Source organism: Coptis chinensis, chromosome 4, assembly GCF_015680905.1.
Source record: "Coptis chinensis isolate HL-2020 chromosome 4, ASM1568090v1, whole genome shotgun sequence".
In the NCBI taxonomy this organism is placed as follows: domain Eukaryota; kingdom Viridiplantae; phylum Streptophyta; class Magnoliopsida; order Ranunculales; family Ranunculaceae; genus Coptis; species Coptis chinensis.
In genome coordinates this window covers 36,568,210-36,586,025 of record NC_141459.1, presented here as the reverse complement: position 1 = coordinate 36,586,025, position 17,816 = coordinate 36,568,210, and the positions used below count along the sequence as shown (strand labels likewise).

Genomic DNA, 17,816 nt, shown 5'->3' with positions numbered 1-17,816 from the left:
GAGGCACGAGCGTCGTCGCCGAAGGACGGATGGCTTGGGCCCATCGGGAACTCATGCACAATCTTCATCTCATGGTCCATCTTCAACTAATAGTGCGTGGTTTAGGGAATTTATTGATCGATATTGTTTTTATTGTTTTTATTAATTCGGATGTTAATTTTGAATTTAGTAGTTAAATTTGTATTTGGTAGTTAATTGTATTTGAATTTTGATTTTAATATAATGTGGTTCTTTTCAAATTATGTGTTGATTCTTGTGTTAATCCCACCTTCCCAAATTGTTTGGGGGTGGTATTATTTCTTTTAGCATGGTTTTTATATGATCCACAATTTATAATGTAATTTTGCGATGATTGTTGGGAATGTTGCCGATATTGGCATGGCTATGAGTAGATATTGTGGTAGGATGAAATCTCAATGAATTAGGTAGTTACTATCCTAAATTCAACCTAAAAGATATTAGGTTTGGTTTGGAATAAAGAATATGGGTTGTTTCCATTTTCGGTTTTGGAAATATTTTGTTTCTGGCAATTGCCTTAAAACTTTTTGGCAACTTGCCGATTCGTTTTGGAAACTAAAACCCTATATAAACTTCCTTCATTCTCCATACAAAAGCCATATATCTGACTTTCATCTCTCACCTTTCACTCCCAATTTTTCCACTTTTCTTCTTCACTTCAGCACTTAAGCTGCACGAAGCACGCCTACACCTCAGTTAAGCGTCGCCTGTGCTTGAACCACCTGTAACTTCGAAATTCACCTAAGCGCGACCCGCGCCCTACCCAGACCAAATCTGAGCGAGCCCCACGCGCCCCGCGCCCAAAACACTGTAACTCCATTCAAACCTAAGCGCACCCTGCGCCCATCCCAGGCAAAAAGTGAACGCGCCCTGCGCCTAAGTGCCTAGAACTCTAACATAGCCATAGCGCACCCCGCACCCAATTAAGGCATAGTTTGAGAGCCCCCCGTGCTCTGACATCCGTAGGCACGAAAAATTCCAATTTTTTGTGGGTTGTTCCAAGATTGTTTGCAGCTATTCTAGAGAGTAGTTTTGTGATGACATCTCCTACAGTCATACCGGAGCAGTCTTCCGAAGACTTGTTGGGAAGCGAGACTTATGGAGGTTGGTTCCACGACAGGATTTTGCAGTTAGGATGGCGGCATCTACTGGTAAGTGATAACGACTCGTATTCACCTCATCTTACTGTATTTTTCTACAATAATATTACTTTCTATTGTAACCAAGACGAAGAACAAAAATTTTCCATTGCAATTAATGACACGACAATGGAATTCAGTAAGTCTTTGGTAGCGTTAGTTTCGGGATTGCCTTTGCCTGATCTTATGCACACGTGGGGATATATGACCAATAATGCATACCTCTATAACTATACATATTTCCATGAGTATTACGGGGGAAGGGTGTTTCGTGTAATGGACCAAGGGCGATATAACATAGCCCTTGGTAGCCTGTCCCTGAATGTAGGCAGCACCATGTTATTTATCCTGATGAATATTTTAGGGGAGTGGTAGTTTAATTCTGCTAATAGTACCGCTGGTGACATTTTCCTTGCTTTAGGTGAGGGACGTCGCCGATATGACATTCCCTGAGTGTTAGTGGCTAGTCTTAAGAGAGTCCAAAGCATGAGGCATAAGTATCTTCTTATGCCTGTTTTGGTTTGCCGCATCATGCGCGGTTGTTTACCTGAATTATGTACCCAATTCATGGATTGGAAAAGGGTTGAAGTCATAAGACCCACCAATTGGGTGGTTCGTTCATTTCGAGTTATGACTTGGCCGGGATGGCAGGTGCAACCTCATTTGGTTGCTCCTTACACCCCATCACACCTAGCAACACTCGACAGGTTAGCACGAGTTGATGACACACGGTGGCGGGCTTAGCAAGTTATCATGGCATAGTAGGACTCGAAAGAATCTCATCTCTTTGAAGAGGAAGATGACGAGGATGACGATTAAATGGGAGATAAGGTAAGTTTTTTAGTTTCAGTTAGTGTCTGCTTATGTCCCAAGCAATTTAATTCTTGTTAACCCCATAACGGGTGGAACTCATATAGAGTTGCGTCTGTTTTTCTTCTTCTATATTAGTATGTTTTAACCTTGTTTTGCAGATGTTCCAGAATTTCACGCGTTTCCATGGTATTTTTTCTACCCTTTTTATTGCAATACTTTGAGGACAAAGCATGCTTCTTGTTTGGGGGTGGCATAGAAACACGTGTAATTAAGGCATCTGTTAGGATATAGATATGTATAATATGCACTTGTTTTCTAGTAAAATTTCAAAAATATAAATAAAAAGTTTATGCTATTGTTTTTTTCTCTATGCCCTTGATAATATTGGCTGAAATAATGGCTAGTATACCACACACCACACCTGAAATAATGGTTGAAGAAAGAGAGTCTCCTCTCTCTGACTTTTACAAAGTCTTGAACGATAGCCCAAAATCTTGCATCGTTCTTGCAGACCCAATGGGGGATTTCCGAATCCCCCAAATAAGTTTAATTTGTTACCCGTTTTTCATGGGTTAGACCATGAAAAACCTTATGAGCACATGCGTAGGATTGAACAAGTCCTTACCATATTCCACCATCCTACGGTTAGTGCTGAACAAATTAAATTGAGGGTGTTTCCTTTCACCTTAGCCAATAAGGCGGCATCTTGGTTAACTGCCCAAGCGCCTAATTCTGTGGACTCATGGGCCGAACTTGTCCAACTATTTATGGAACATTTTTACCCACCACTGAAGACAGATGAAATGCTTTCCAAGATTCATTTCTTTTGACAGAATCCTCATGAATCATTTTTAGAGGCTTGGAATCATTTCATCGATCTTCTTATAGAGTGTCCACACCATAACCTCACGAAAGACACGTTAGTTTGGGCCTTTTTCAAGGGACTGTTACACCACCACAAAGAAGTCCTTGATATAATGAATGGGGGTAGTTTCCTTAGTAAAGGAGCCTCAGAGGCTTATAAATTTCTAGAAGATCAAACAAAGCGTAATAATGGCTGGGGGTAGTGACGATATCCCCCGTTCCGCTAGTTCTTCTTCAACAGTTAAGGCTACTAGTATGTTTGAGGTTAAATCTAATCTTGAGCTTAAAGCTCTAATTGAATCCCTCACTAAAAAGGTAGAAGCTATTTCTGTTTATCAAAAGCCTACCCCTGTCATGAATGTCAACTCTATTCCCTGTAATTTCTATTTGAGTCCTGGGCATCCCGACTCCTATTGTCCTCTAGTCTATGAACATCCATCTGCACAGTCGAACAATATTTATTCCATTAATAGTGAACTTAACGCATCTTGGAGACAAAACCCCAATTTCGGTTGGCGAAATAATCAACAAGTTACACCTCCAGGGTATAAAAATCAAAATGTTAGGCCAGCACCCAATTACAACCAAGTTCCCAGTGACAAGGACAAGGACAAGGACAAGGTAATTATAATAATTATAACAATAATAATTATAATGCTAATAGAGGTATCGTTCCGGTTAATAATAACTATCACAAACCACCTGTTAATAATCAATGTGAGATAGTTCCAGTCACACAACTTGTGACCACTACACCTACACAACCGGATCGTCTTGACGCCTTCATACAGGTTAGCCAACAACTTTTCCAATCCATGGCTCAATCTAACCAACAGGTTTTACAATCCATTAATCATTTAACCCAACAGTTAGCCCAAGAGAAAGCCCAACCAAAAGGCGTGTTTCCAGGTCAATCGTTATCTAATCCTAAAACAACAAACACATCCTTTGAGGTAATCGGTAATACTAGTAATGAAAATGGAAACGTAGGTGAGTTAAATGCTATCACCACTCTCCGTTCTGGCAGAGTGGTTGATAACGCCATAAGTATGCCTGTGGTTACCCCACTAGTGGTCCCTACACCTGATATTCTACTAGATACCGAACTGGAAACTGAAGATCCTACCCCTGTAGAGGTACCAGTTAGACCACAACCTAGGAAACAAAAAGCCAAGGTTAAACATCCTATTGATCCTTATGCTAAATATAGAGAAAAACCACCGTTTCCCCAGAGATTAGCAATGTTAACCAAGTCTACGAATTTCGATGAGATTAGGGAAGTTTTCAAAAATCTAACAATAAACCTTCCTTTTCTTGAAGCGATAAAAAAGTTACCTCACCATGCTAAGTTTCTTAAAGAGTTGTGCACTACTAGGCGTAAGACAAATATTCCTAAAGACGCCTTTTTAACTAAACAGTTCCCAACTCTATCTGAAAATAATGGAATTGTTAAGTACAAGAACCCTAGTCGTCCTACTATACAATGCACCTTGGGGGATAATCATACAACAACTGCTCTATTAGACCTGGGGGCGAGTGTTAACTTACTCCCTTATTATTTATATAAACAAATCGGTCTACAAGATATGCAACCAACGAAAATGACGTTGCAATTAGCGGATTATTCTATTAAGTATCCTAAGGGTGTGGTTGAAAACGTGCTAGTTAAAGTTCAAAATTTTTACTACCCAGCCGACTTCGTTATCCTCGACACAGAAGTTGCTAACGACTCTGTTCCTATCATTTTAGGGGGTCCCTTCTTGGCTACTGCCAACGCGCTCATAAACTGCAGCGATGGTTCGATGTCCTTATCCTTTGGCCATCTTTCTATTGAGATAAATATTTTTAAGGCGATTCAACAGTACCCAGATACGACTGTCAATGGAGAGGTTAGCATGATCGAGAGCTTCTCTCAAGATTATTTCGACAACACGTTTCCTGATAATTAGATGCCCAAATTTCTTTCCTTTGGAAGTTCAGACTCCGATGTTTTCATCACTACACTAGTCGATACCCATCTTATGGATGAGGACGAGATTGATGACTTTCTCAAAGATATAGAGGAATACCATAGTAATGTGGATGTGACCAAGCTACATGAGGAATTCGACGAGTTTCTTAGAGCAGATAATGATTCACCCTATCAAGAACTACTTTGCACACCATCCGCCTCGATTCCCCTCCTTCCACCCTTTCAAAGGAACCTAGAGTTTGCACTTGATCCTCTTGTTTCTCCTGTGTTTCATGACTTTCTAAACTCTCCTGTTAAGAAAATAGTATCTAAGGAGCTACCTGACACTTTCATTTTCAGTTGTGTGATAATACCAATCCATGCCACAAATAAGTTTTATGCTGAACCCACATTCTCATTTTTTCAACTCCTTACTTCTAAAATTCATCCATATCCACCATATCTTCCACAACCATCCATTTTTTCACACTCATTCACTAGGCCACCTTTTCGTTGGAGGAAAAAGAAGACTTTGCATGCTAGGTTAAGTTCTAGATTCATTAGTATTCACTCTCATCCCGCTACCCCACGTTTTGGGCAATCATGGTGCTTGATTGTGTTTGAGTGTGTTTCATGTGATCATTATTTATAGAACGATCCACAACTATTTTGGTTATTGATATATGGTAAACTATATGTTCATTACATACATATGTGTTAGATAAAGTCTTGAGTATCTGACTATAAAAGACTCATTTTATTCTTTGGTGTACTTCCTTACACTTCCATATATTGGTTAGTGCACCATTCAGGTAACTGGGCCCTCCCTATGGAGTGTGTGGCTATAAACACCGGATCCTAAGTCCACGACTAACATAATTCACATTTTCCACTCTTGCATGTTTTCTCAGTTTTTGAGTCATGTTTCTCTATGGTGTGAATTATGTCTTTATTGCTTTTCATTTTTCTTATATTAAATCTTATTCATAAAAAGTTAAAAAAATTAAAACCATAAATAGTAATCTAGGAAGTCTTGGGAATCTGACTTTAAAAGACCTCCGTTTAAAACAAATTTCCTAATCTTCGTTGCCAAAAATTTGTTTGGGGGTGGGGTGTTGGTTTTCCGTCCTTGATTGCTAAACTTTTCATTTTTGTTACTTAGGCCATTTAATCATATTTTGATTCGGGCTGACATTATCTATGAATTTAGATTTCATTCGTTCGCATAACTTACATCACGCACACACTTCGAGGCATTTTCCATCTTCTTATATGTCACCCACAGTTAGAATAGAGTGTTTTACGGATCATTGGATTGGAAATTCTCTCTTGGCCGTTTCCATATCTCATTCACAAAAATCGGACCGGTAACGAATCGGCAATTTTAGTTTGAAATTGCGCAAAAAAATCAGAAAATTTCGGAAATCGAATTGGGCTTGGGCCCAAATCTCACCCTTCCAAAAAAAAAACAGTCACGAGTTTTGTTTCCACTTCCGCCATTAACGTTTTTAAACAATAGGAAAAAAAAAAAAAAAAACCCTAAATACAACCACGCCAAAAGTTTAAACCCACCCCAAACATTCCCCACAACATCCCCACCCCCATCTCCAACAATTTCAACCACCAAAACAGTAAAAATTTAGAGAAAAAACCCGAACCACCGCGCCACCGCCCAAACTTTAAGTGAGTTGATTCAAACTCCAGCCCACATTGCATTTAAACCCTCAAATCGTTTCAAAACTTCAATAGCGCAAAGATGGAGAATTTTGCCAGAACAAGCTTTTACGGCCGACCATTTCGCACCGTTTTACAGTAACGAGATGATTAGGAGGGATTGGAATAGGCTGTGGTATTCGACAAATAATTTCTACCACTCCGATTTGGTGGAATAATTATATAAGAAGAGGGAGTTGGATGGGAATAAAATTTTTATTAAGGTGGCTGGGATGAGGAGAGAAGTATCTAGGAGGTTGTTGGCTAAGATTTTAGGCATCCCGCCTAGACGCCATCTCGACGCCACATTGCAGGAATCCCAATTTGGTGGGATCGAGCCTTTGATGAACGAGACAATTTTGGAGGGAAACTACAATGCAAGATTATATTGTGTTCGCCAGTCGTCTCTGCGAACCAACTAGCTGGTTGTAGCTCAGTAGATTGGTAGGAATGTCACTGGAAAAGAGAAGGTCAGTGACTTCAGTCTGAACTGTCTTCACGTTCTATGGATACTCCAGGAGCGGAATTATGAATTATGTATTCTCGAGTTTTTTATTAATATGATTAGGGGAGTTGGGAAGAGTATTGCACCTCTCCCTGTTCTGATAACAAAGATCATGATGAGTTTGAGAGCAACTCCGAAAACTAAGCGTACTATGATTAAGTTGTATAGGAATGTCATAACGTATATGGACTGTGTTCAAAAGGTTTGGAGGTTGCCTGGAGAGAGGTAGTGGAGAGACTGAATCAGATGATGAGGAGGACACGGTATGTTTTGATGCAGATGCCTTGGAGAGATGTATTTCTGATGCAGAACGCATGTCAGTGCTTCATCGTGGCATGCGTTCTCTTAATACTATTTGTGAAGATCTCCGCACTCAGCAGACTGCCATACATCGTAACTATGAGACTCGTGCCTAGTGCGAAGATGAGCGTTGGGAAGAGATGAAGGCAGAGATTGAAGCACAACACAAGTTCCGAGAAGAAATGCTTGAACGCTTCCCACCCCACGAGGGTTCTTCTTCTGAGGAGATGTCTATGAGGCACGAGCATCGGGAAATCAGGCCTAATCTTCATCTCATGGTCCATCTTCAACCAGTAGCGCGTGGTTTAGGTAATTTATTGATTGATGTGTTTTTATTAGTTCGGATGTTAAGATTTTGAATTCAGTAGTTAAATTTGAATTCGGTAGTTAATTGTATTTTAATTTTAATTTTAATATAATTTGGTTCTTTTCAAATTATGCGTTGATTTTAGTGTTAATCCCACCTTCCCGAATTGTTTGGGGGTGGTATTATTTCTTTTAGCATGGTTTTTATATGATCCACAATTTTAGAAGTAATTCTGCGATGATTGTTGAGAATGTTGCCGATATTGGCAGGGCTATAAGTAGATATTGTGGTAGGATGAAATCTCAATGAATTAGGCAGTTACTATCCTAAATGCAACCTAAAAGATATTAGGTTTGTTTTGGAATAAAGAATATGGGTTGTTTCCGTTTTCGATTTTGGAAATATTTTGTTTTCGGTAATTGCCTTAAAGCTTTTTGGCAACTTGCTAATTCGTTTTGGAAACTCAAAACCTATATAAACTTCCTTCATTCTACACTCACAACCCACACTACATCTCACTTTCATCTCTCACCTTTCACTCCCAATTTTTCCTCTTTTCATCTTCACTTCAACACTTAAGCTGCACAAAGCATGCATGTGCCTCAGTTGAGCGCCACCTGCGCTTGAACCACCTATAACTCGAAATTTACTTGAGCGCGACCCGCGACCTACCCAGACCAAATCGGAGCCCGCCCCGCACCCAAGATACTGTAATTCCATTCAGACCTGAGCGCACCCTACACCCATCCCAAGCAAAAAGTGAGCGCTCCCTATGCCTAAGTGCTTGGAACTCGAACATAGCCATAGCGCACCCCGCACCCATACAAGGCATAGTTTGAGCGCTCCCCGCACTCTTACATCCGTAGACACGAAAAATTCCGATTTTTTGTGGGTTGTTCCAGGATCGTTTGCAGCTATTCTAGAGAGTAGTTTGGTGATGACATCCCCTCATATCATACCGGAACAATCTTTTGAAGACTTGTTCAAAAGTGACACCTATGGTGCGTGGTTCCGCGAAGTAATCATACAAGCAGGATGGCAATCTTTAATGGTAAGTTCTGATGAATTTTACTCTTCTGCACATACCTCGTATTTTTATGACCATTGTAAATTCTTTTATCGGATCGACGGAGAACACGTGTTCTCCATCAACATTGATGACGAAACAATGGAAATAACCAAGTTCTTGTTGGCTTTTGTTGTTGACCTTCCTATGCCTGCTGAGATTCAAGACCCATGGGCCTACATAGTTGATAATTTCTCTGCCTACAACTATGAGCTTTTGCATGAGAATTATGGGGCTGGCATTTTCCGTGTAGAGGACCAAAGGACATATAACGTAGCCCTTGGTAGCTTGTCCCTTAATGTGGGCACGGTCATGTTCTTTATCATACTAAACATATTAGGGGTGTGGTGTTTTTCTTTTGCGAATGACGCCACTTGCGACGTTTTCCTTGCTCTAGCTAAGGGACACCTGCTATATGACCTTCCCAAGACATTAATGTCCAGTTGAGCACGAGCCCAGCGTATGAGGCATAAGTACCTTCTTATGCCTGTTTTAGTTTGCCATATTATGCTATGTTTCTTTCCTGTTTTTTGTGCCCGTTTCACGGATTGGGTTGGGGTCGACATTGTGAGACCTACCAATTGTATTATTCGATCTTTCCGTGCAATGACTTGGCAAGGGTGGAGGATACAACCTCATCAGGTTGCACCTTACACCCCATACGACCAAGTGGCGCTTGACAGGTTTTTCTATAGTAAATGATAAGTGGCGTGAAGCCTGGCAAATCACCATGGCGTGGCAGGATGCGAAAGAACCTCATTTCTTTATAAATGAGGATGAGGATAACGCTTAAGGGGGAGATAAGGTAAGTTTTTATTTCAGTTAGTGTCTGCTTATGTCCCAAGCAATTTAATTCTTATTAACCCCATAACGGGTGGAACTCATATAGAGTTGCGTCTGTTTTTCTCTTTCTATATTAGTATGTTTTAACCTTGTTTTGCAGATGTTCCAGAATTTCACACGTTTCCATGGTATTTTTCTACCCTTTTTATTTCAATACTTTGAGGACAAAGCATGCTCCTTGTTTGGGGGTGGCATAGAAACACGTGTAATTAAGGCATCTGTTAGGATATGGATAGTACAATATGCACTTGTTTTCTAAATAAAAATTCTAGAATTTCAAAAATATAAATAAAAAGTTTATGTTATACACTTAGGAATATTGGTATTGTTTTCTTTCTCTATGCTCTTAATAATCTAGAAGTCTCACGTAGCGTTTGCATTAGAATAGTTTTTAGAAACTTAGGTTAATATGTAGGTAATAATCTTTGCCAATATATTACATGAGTATCTATGATTGTTTGGTAGTAAGTTTCTGAAATCTAGGCTAGAGTACTTATTCTACAAATCCTGTGAGAATATAGCCTAAAACCTTATATGAGTGAAACATTTGAGAAATAACATAAGGGAGAAGTAAAATCCAGATAGAGAAATCACATGTCCACTTGCTTGATCACTATACCATATCCTAAGCGAGAATTTAGGCCCTTTTTTAATCGATATAGCAAAAAATTCAAACCTTACGAAATTATTTTCCGCTTAGTTAAGAATTTTTTTTTAGCCTTTCTTTAGCCTTTCATAACCACAAATCCTTTAAAAAAAAAAAAAAAAAAAAACTAACCTACCCATTCTTTGAATGAGTCTGAGAATAGAGATGAAGAATAGAAAAGAGAAAGACATTTGAAATCAAGAATCTGTTAGTCGCTTCAAATAAGAAAAGAAAGTTTCCATCCAAATAAATAAAATTAAATAAATAAAAGCAAATAAAGAGTTAGAACTCCAAAAATAGAATCGAAGCAGTCAAAAGCCAAAGAAAAATAAAAATATGGCTAAGGATGGAAACAAAGTGTAGAAGCAAAAGTAAAGAGTCAGGTTTTCTCTAGTTACATAATATGAAGACTTTAGTATCTTAGACTTGTCCTTTTTGAATATCCATTTCCTTCCTTCTTAAACCATCTCCTAATCCCCGCAACACCTAATAAAGACCTCTAGCTCAATTAGGAATATGTTAGTTTGATAGTAAGTGGCAGATGTGTTTGATCGACTTTGGCTTCCTTGTGTGTCATTAAGATTGGAAGGTAAAGTGTGCCCACTGCGCACTGGAGTAGCGAAACTTGAGTGGAAAAATCAGAGTGGTTTTTGTCTTAACATTTATGTGAGGACCTACTTAAGGACGCTATTCCGAGTTTTCATAAACGGACCTGCTAGTGCATTTCATAATATTACTCATTGTATATATGTTTATTCGTAGATGACTTATTATTATGCATATATTAGTTTAGGTTTTGACTTGATTATTTTGTATTCATTGCTAGTGAGATGTATAAATAATTGAGACATAAATAAGGAAACAATAGTTTTATTTCTTAGTCGTTGTAGTATAGATGAAGTTTGTGAGTACCTTCACTGGAAAACTCTCACGAGGCTATAACTCGTCCACTAGGAAATTCCTAGTGGTTTAAAGCCTTGTTGCATATGGTAAATGCAATCGCACTCGGCGAAACGAGATTAGTTAGAACTCTATTTTTGGTCACTTATCCAAATTTCTTATATTTGCTGGAGGACAAGCAAAATACTATTTGGGGGTGGTTTGATAAGAGCCCAAAACTGTAGTTTTAACCCCTTAACAATAATACTTTTAGACCAATTATGCGAGTAATAAATAAGAGTTAATGCTGATTACGTGCTTTTATGTATTTTAGGCATTTGAGTCGATTATGTGCATAAATGTATCACTTTTGTGAGATAAAGGAGCAAGGGTTGGTTGCTAAGAAGTTCTGTGATTAAAGGCCAAGATTCAAGGAGAAAAAGTCTTTTTAAAGCCCAGTCAAAGTTGAAAAGTCAAAGTCAACACGGGCAGAAACAACTCACAAAAGTCAGTAGAACTTTCGAATACCGTATCTTTGGACTCAGACCTCGAAATTGGGCCTACCTTATGTCAAAACGACCGTCTCGAAAAGAGCTTTCCAATGGTCTAAGTCTTGACCAAATCAAAGGATTAGAAGTAGATGAAACGTCTGCTAAAGTCAAATCCAGCTGAAAAAGGCTCTGTGGACTAAAGAGATTGGGTTTTGGGCTCGATTTTCCAGCCCAAAACATGGCTCCTCAGCCCATGCACGAAAAAGTGGATCTTGTCTCCTCCATTTGAAGACACAAGACTTAATTCTTAAGAATCTAGTTTTTAGGTAGCCATTAGCCAATAATTTTAGATCTAGTTTTAGACTCCATTAATTAGTTTCAATAGCTTGTTTTAGATCTAGTTTTTACCTTTTAATTAATTAGTGTTAGAACAAAAGTAGATTATTATTTAGAATCATTATTAGTTTTATAATAAAGTATTAGTTTTCATCTCAATTTCGTTTAATTGATTAAATTCTTATTTAGTTTTAGTTGTTTTAAATTCATAAATTAGGTTGTCTTCATTAGATAATTAGTAAATCATAATTATAGTTCCAAATTAGTTTTAAATCTTGTTTTAGTTCATTTTAGTAAATTTACAATCTTTATATCATGTCTTGCTTAAATTTGTATAGAAATGATAGTTTAATGACTCAAGGCTAAACCTCCATTAGAGGGGTTTGAGGAAGCCTTGATGAAAACTTGATTTTGTTAGCTTAGAAATCGTCGTGATAATCTATTCAATTCTAGAAAATAATTAGTTCACCATGAGAATGAGTTTGATTGTTTCACATGCTAGTTATTATTTGGTAGAGATTGCCATGAATAATTAGGGATTAGAAATATCATTTTTGTTATGCGAAAGCATTGAAATTTGGATCACGACGAATCTTCGCTAGTTAATTAAGTTGAGTTAAGGTGGAATCAATCCCCCCTAATTCCTTATCATATAGTCAAGTTTAGTATTCCGTAGTCGAATTGTCATATCTTGTTAATATAATTTCCATCATACTCTCATTAAGTTTGGATAGATTGATAATCTTAGTAAACGTTAATTCTAAAAAACTAGGAGTGGAACGAATCTTTTACTCCAAATCTATTGCGATAGCATCGAGAGTAGAAAACTTTGATAAGTAGAATAGAAAAATAGTTCTAGTTTTACTTGCGTTTGAGTCTCGTTACTTATTCATAGGTAAAACTATCTTTTTACCTTTTATCAGTCCCTGGGTCTGTAGCTTTCAGTTTTGAGTCCTTGAGTCTTTGACTTAATTTGACAGTTAACTTAACTTTTGACTTTGACTTTCCGACAACTTTGCTCCGAAGCTGGAATCTTCTCAAGCAATGTAAATAGTCATCCTTTTTGTGCCAAAATGCACGTATTAGGAATATGCGTCCTTACGGTAGCAAAAGCTATAAGTTGACTGTTCATTAAGCACAAAAATGGCATATATGAAGCATTGTAAAGGTAATAAAATGCACATTTGGAGACTGATCAAAGGACTAGAGTAAGGACTCAAGCTAGCTATCAGAGAGAACACAAAGCATCTTCAAGCACAAATTGACCCTTCAAATGTGGTACCCTTTATGAACAGTACAAGCAAGCAACCTTGGCAGGTCATACACATCATGAAGAGCATTAGAAGACACCTATGTCATTTTGAATCTTTTGGGATCAAGCACGTCTTTAGAGAAACTAACAAATTAGCTGCTAATGTACCCACTAATAACACTTTTGTGGAAATTATTCCTAGCTCCTTCTCATAGGACATTAGGAAAGTGGTATATGATGTTGGCAATGGGAAAATATACCTACACATGTAACAAGCTTTTTTTATTATATATGAAAAGGGGTAAGGGACCTCTCTAAAAACCCTACTTGCCGACCAAAAAAAAAATCACAGGGAGGGCTTTAGCTGTAATTTCCCTAGGTCCATGTCTTTTAGCATAATTAAAAGTGGATTAAGGATTTTAACCCTAGTTTTGTGATCACTACTAAAAAAAGGGCTTTTTATGACAGCTTTTAGCTGTCATGAAATACATCTCATGACACTTTCTAATTGAAAAACTAGCTGTCATTACTGGGGGTGTCATAAAAAGTCAACCAAAACTGTCATTAAAATTATGACGGTTCAAAGAAAGGCATCTTAAAAGTTCCTCCTATTAAGTTAGAACCGTCAAGAAATTCACAATATTTTCTAACACTTCATGTCATAACCGTCAAGAAATGCCCATTGACTACTGTGGAATTGTCATTTTATGGAAGAAAAATATGTCAAGAAATAGTTTACACTATGACAGTTCTTCTAAAACCGTCATCTATTTTATTTTATTTTTTTTAAATTATATTATTTATATTATTATTATATTTTTCCTGCCAAAAATACTGCATAATAACCTGTAATTCAATTCCTAACTTTTAAACTTATTTCACTAATAAAACAACTATAAAATTCTCAAAAATAAAACTAGAACATCCACAGTAACTACCTTATTTATTTTCAAACCATTCGAAAATAATTATTCATTACATCAATTTATTCAACAAGAAAAAATAACAAGTTATTATCCTGCCCTAAACCTGCACCTCCTGGTTTTATATAGAAGCAAATAAAATTACCAATGTTTTTTCATACCACTTGACAAGTAAAATAAACACAAGCAAACGCCTGAAAAAAATATTTTATTCATTGAACCATATATATAACTTCAAAAGAGTTTTGAGGGTTACAAATTCAGATTTACTAAAGGTTACAAATTTAACTTCAAAAATGCAATAACAAGCATTAGTGACGATGGCTTCACTCAATATAAATCCTAGTGCCGCTCCACAAAGCCCATCTAATTCCAAAAAAATCACAGAACAAATAATGAACTCAGAAAAACAATCATACTAATTAAATTCATGCAATTAATTAAACACTTGACACCCCTAAAGATAGAGCATTTGTTGTCTACTCCCATATATCGATGACATAAACAATGATTACATAAAATCGGTGCATAAAAAGAAAACCTTATAGTAACTTGATGAGTTGAAAATTGAGAAAATGGAGAATGGGGTTTAAGTTTTTACTTTGACAAGGAGCTTGAGGTGAGCATGACTCATCAGATTGCTTACAACTGGAACACTTCCAGAAGCTGGAGGTGTATACCTTTTTGCTCTCCCAACTTTTTCCAATCATCCATCAACAAGTAGATAAGCAGGTCTAAAGTGATATCTCTTGCTAGATTCACTGATGCACAGTAACAAATTTGGTATCGTATCATATATACTTCCGATAGAAGTGTAACTGTAAAAAAGAGAAACCATTTATGATTACCTATGTAAATAAATTCAAGAAACTAGAAGAACCACTATATACATTTAAAACAATGAGAGTCGGTTAAAGTTAAATCGTGGTGCTCACACCAAGAGAACTTCCGAGGTACTGACTTAGAAAATACTATAAGCCCAGTTAAAAGAGACTTACCCATGATCATAAAGACTGCAGTATTGAACTTTACATGTCAAAAGAAATGCCCATACATCCCTGTAAGAAAGATAGAATGATGTTAAAACCTTCATAATTTGTCTGAACCCAAGTCACATTGACACAGATACACATGTTGTTGTCCCAATACACAGATCTGAGAGTGTCGACGCTGGGCGATTTATATGAAGTCGGACACAAGGAAAAAAAATTCTTACCATGCTTTAGTTACACAACTAATTCTTGGCTAAAGACCTTACAAAGCACGCGTCCTTACAAACAATTACTTATGAAAGTAACATATCATGGAGCTGTAACTATGTTAATAGATTATTTTCCCAGTCATTTAGGGTATGGAAGAACCCCTGGTTAAAAACCGTATGCACAACATGTCCATGTGTCTGACACAAACTTTTTTTCTTCTTCCTTTCTTTCTATTTAATAGATTTTTCTTTTTTCTTTTTTCTTTTCTTTGAATATGAATATGAATCTATGTTCTTAGGTTTGCACAGACAAACTAGGAAGAAATGTATATGTATCCCTCCGCTCAAGTAATATGAAGTTGTGAACAATGACAACCTGCACACAGAAAATAAATGCAAAGGATGCCAATTTATCATGTTGATCCCATTAAAGGTGGTTATTCAATGTGAAATGCCTATGCAGCTGGGATAAAAATGAAATATTTTTTCTGAGAGAAAAATAAAAGAGTGAAAATAAATGCATTTACCGCATTGGGGTCGCCTATTCTTGTACCAAGAAATATAGCTTTGGTTGGTTTTTCCTTCAGTAGAGCATCCAAACCCGATTTGAAATCTAAGCGAATAGTTTCTATTTTCAATCCATAACTGGTCGAACAAGTTAATAATATACTCTGACATAAAGACAAATCAAAAGCAACAAAAAGCTTTCTTACTTTGTAGCTGTTTCATGAGTGAATGAATTGATCTCAGGGAAAGCATATGGGGTCTCAAAATAAATAGTTCATATGGGACACTTTAGTTTGCAATTTTGTACGTTCCCATCTGAATCATCAGGTTTTCCCACTTGCAAAAAGTAACCAGCCCTAAGAAGATGTAGCAAAACCTGAAAAACCAAGCAATTGCAAATAATCATGTGTAAAGAACCCAAATAGAACTCCTATTCAGACAACAAATGGAAGAGAAATTACAGTTGAATCTTTCCCTCCATTAAAGCTAAAGGCAACCTCTTCAAACCTGTTAACCTGATAAAGATACTTATTTGAAAATGTCAGTACTTTTACTTTTACTTAGACATAAGCCCAATTATGTTGTCAGTTAAAATAAGCACAAATAACGAAATCTAGCTTCAACGATTTGGAATTCACAGGTTTTAAGTTAAATATACCTTGAAATCGTCACCTCATGCTTCTTCAATTCTCTTTCTGAGCTTTTCTCCTTGAAATTATTCAAAGCCGAAATAATCCCTTTCAAATGAGTGACAAAAAAAAAATCAAAACCACAAACCAATTCAAAACAAAACAAAAAATCAGTCAAAATCAATTTCCTTTTAACAAATAGGACGCGATCAAATTCTTTAACAAACTGGGGAGATGAACAAACAACACCAAGCTTGACACTAGTAGGGACAGAGGTCAATAGAAGACAGTGTGTGACTGACCCCCTATCTAACACAGATAGACGACAAACAACCATAACTAGTTTTCTTTTCCCAATACAATTTCTATGCTTAGGATCTTAAGTTTGCGCAGCATACCATGAAACAAGAGACCTGAGAAAGGATTTTCGATAGCTAATGTGTTTTCATGTCATTTTGTTACCATCATGAGTTCTCTTTCATCTTTTTTATTCTTTCTGGAACAAAACTACATAATTTTTCTTACTCTCGATCAATATCATTGTTTTCCCTCATTCTACTTATTTTATAGATCTCATACTTGTTTTGGTTATCTGATTGTGACCATTATCATTTTCATTGTAATAATGGAATACTACAATGATTTTTCAGATATAGCACCATATCTCATCTTAGGCATTGCAAAAGGAGATGATTTAGTTAACAATTGACAATCCTCACAAGTATTGAACTTGTCATACCACCTCAACCACACAAAGGTAGCAAGCCATATATTCACCTTTTCAAATATTGCATTGTCAATCATAACACTTTAAAAACACACTTGCGCATCGTAATGAACATAATATCAATGTATGCAGAAGCTAAGAGCATTGAAATCTAGTAGTAGTTACTTATAGCTATCAAGACATTAGTCAGATGCTTATCAAGTGTTTGTCTATAGCCAATCAACAACCATAGTATAATAATGAAAAGAACCTGTATTTTTAAGACTAAGATAGAAAAGGAACTTACATGGCTTGGAGGAATATTCTTGCCACTAAGAAGGTCAAGCAATAGAGTTCCAAAGCTGTAGACTACACTTTCTGCTGTTACTCTTCCTGTCAAAAAAAATAAATAAATAAACAAAAAAAACATGGCTTGGAGGAATATTCTTGCCACTAAGAAGGTCAAGCAATAGAGTTCCAAAGCTGTAGAGTACACTTTCTGCTGTTACTCTTCCTGTCAAAAAAAATAAATAAATAAACAAAAAAACATTACTTTATTTTGATCGACTTTTATTTCAGCTATACAACATGTAAATCTAGGAAAACATTGAAAATCAGAATTGCTTTAAAAGACACGGTTTAATGATTTGGTCATGCTTATAAGAAACATAAAGACTTGAAAACCAAGCAGATTCGCATGTAATGCAGTATTTAACCTTTCTACTAA

At 36.8% G+C, this 17,816-nt stretch overlaps 1 long non-coding RNA gene and 1 pseudogene across 1 annotated transcript; both read right to left on the bottom strand.

Moving 5' to 3' along the window:
* The window catches only part of LOC147503366 (uncharacterized), a 99,352-nt pseudogene extending 84,304 nt beyond the window's left edge, over window positions 1–15,048 (bottom strand).
* Window positions 15,049–15,966: 918 nt separating this feature from the next.
* Window positions 15,967–16,457, bottom strand: LOC147503365 (uncharacterized). The gene is made up of 3 exons (XR_015220178.1): window positions 16,413–16,457; window positions 16,216–16,269; window positions 15,967–16,130 (listed from the first exon to the last, which is right to left on the bottom strand). It is a non-coding gene; the product is annotated as an uncharacterized LOC147503365 (long non-coding RNA).
* Between the last annotated feature and the right edge of the window lie 1,359 nt (window positions 16,458–17,816).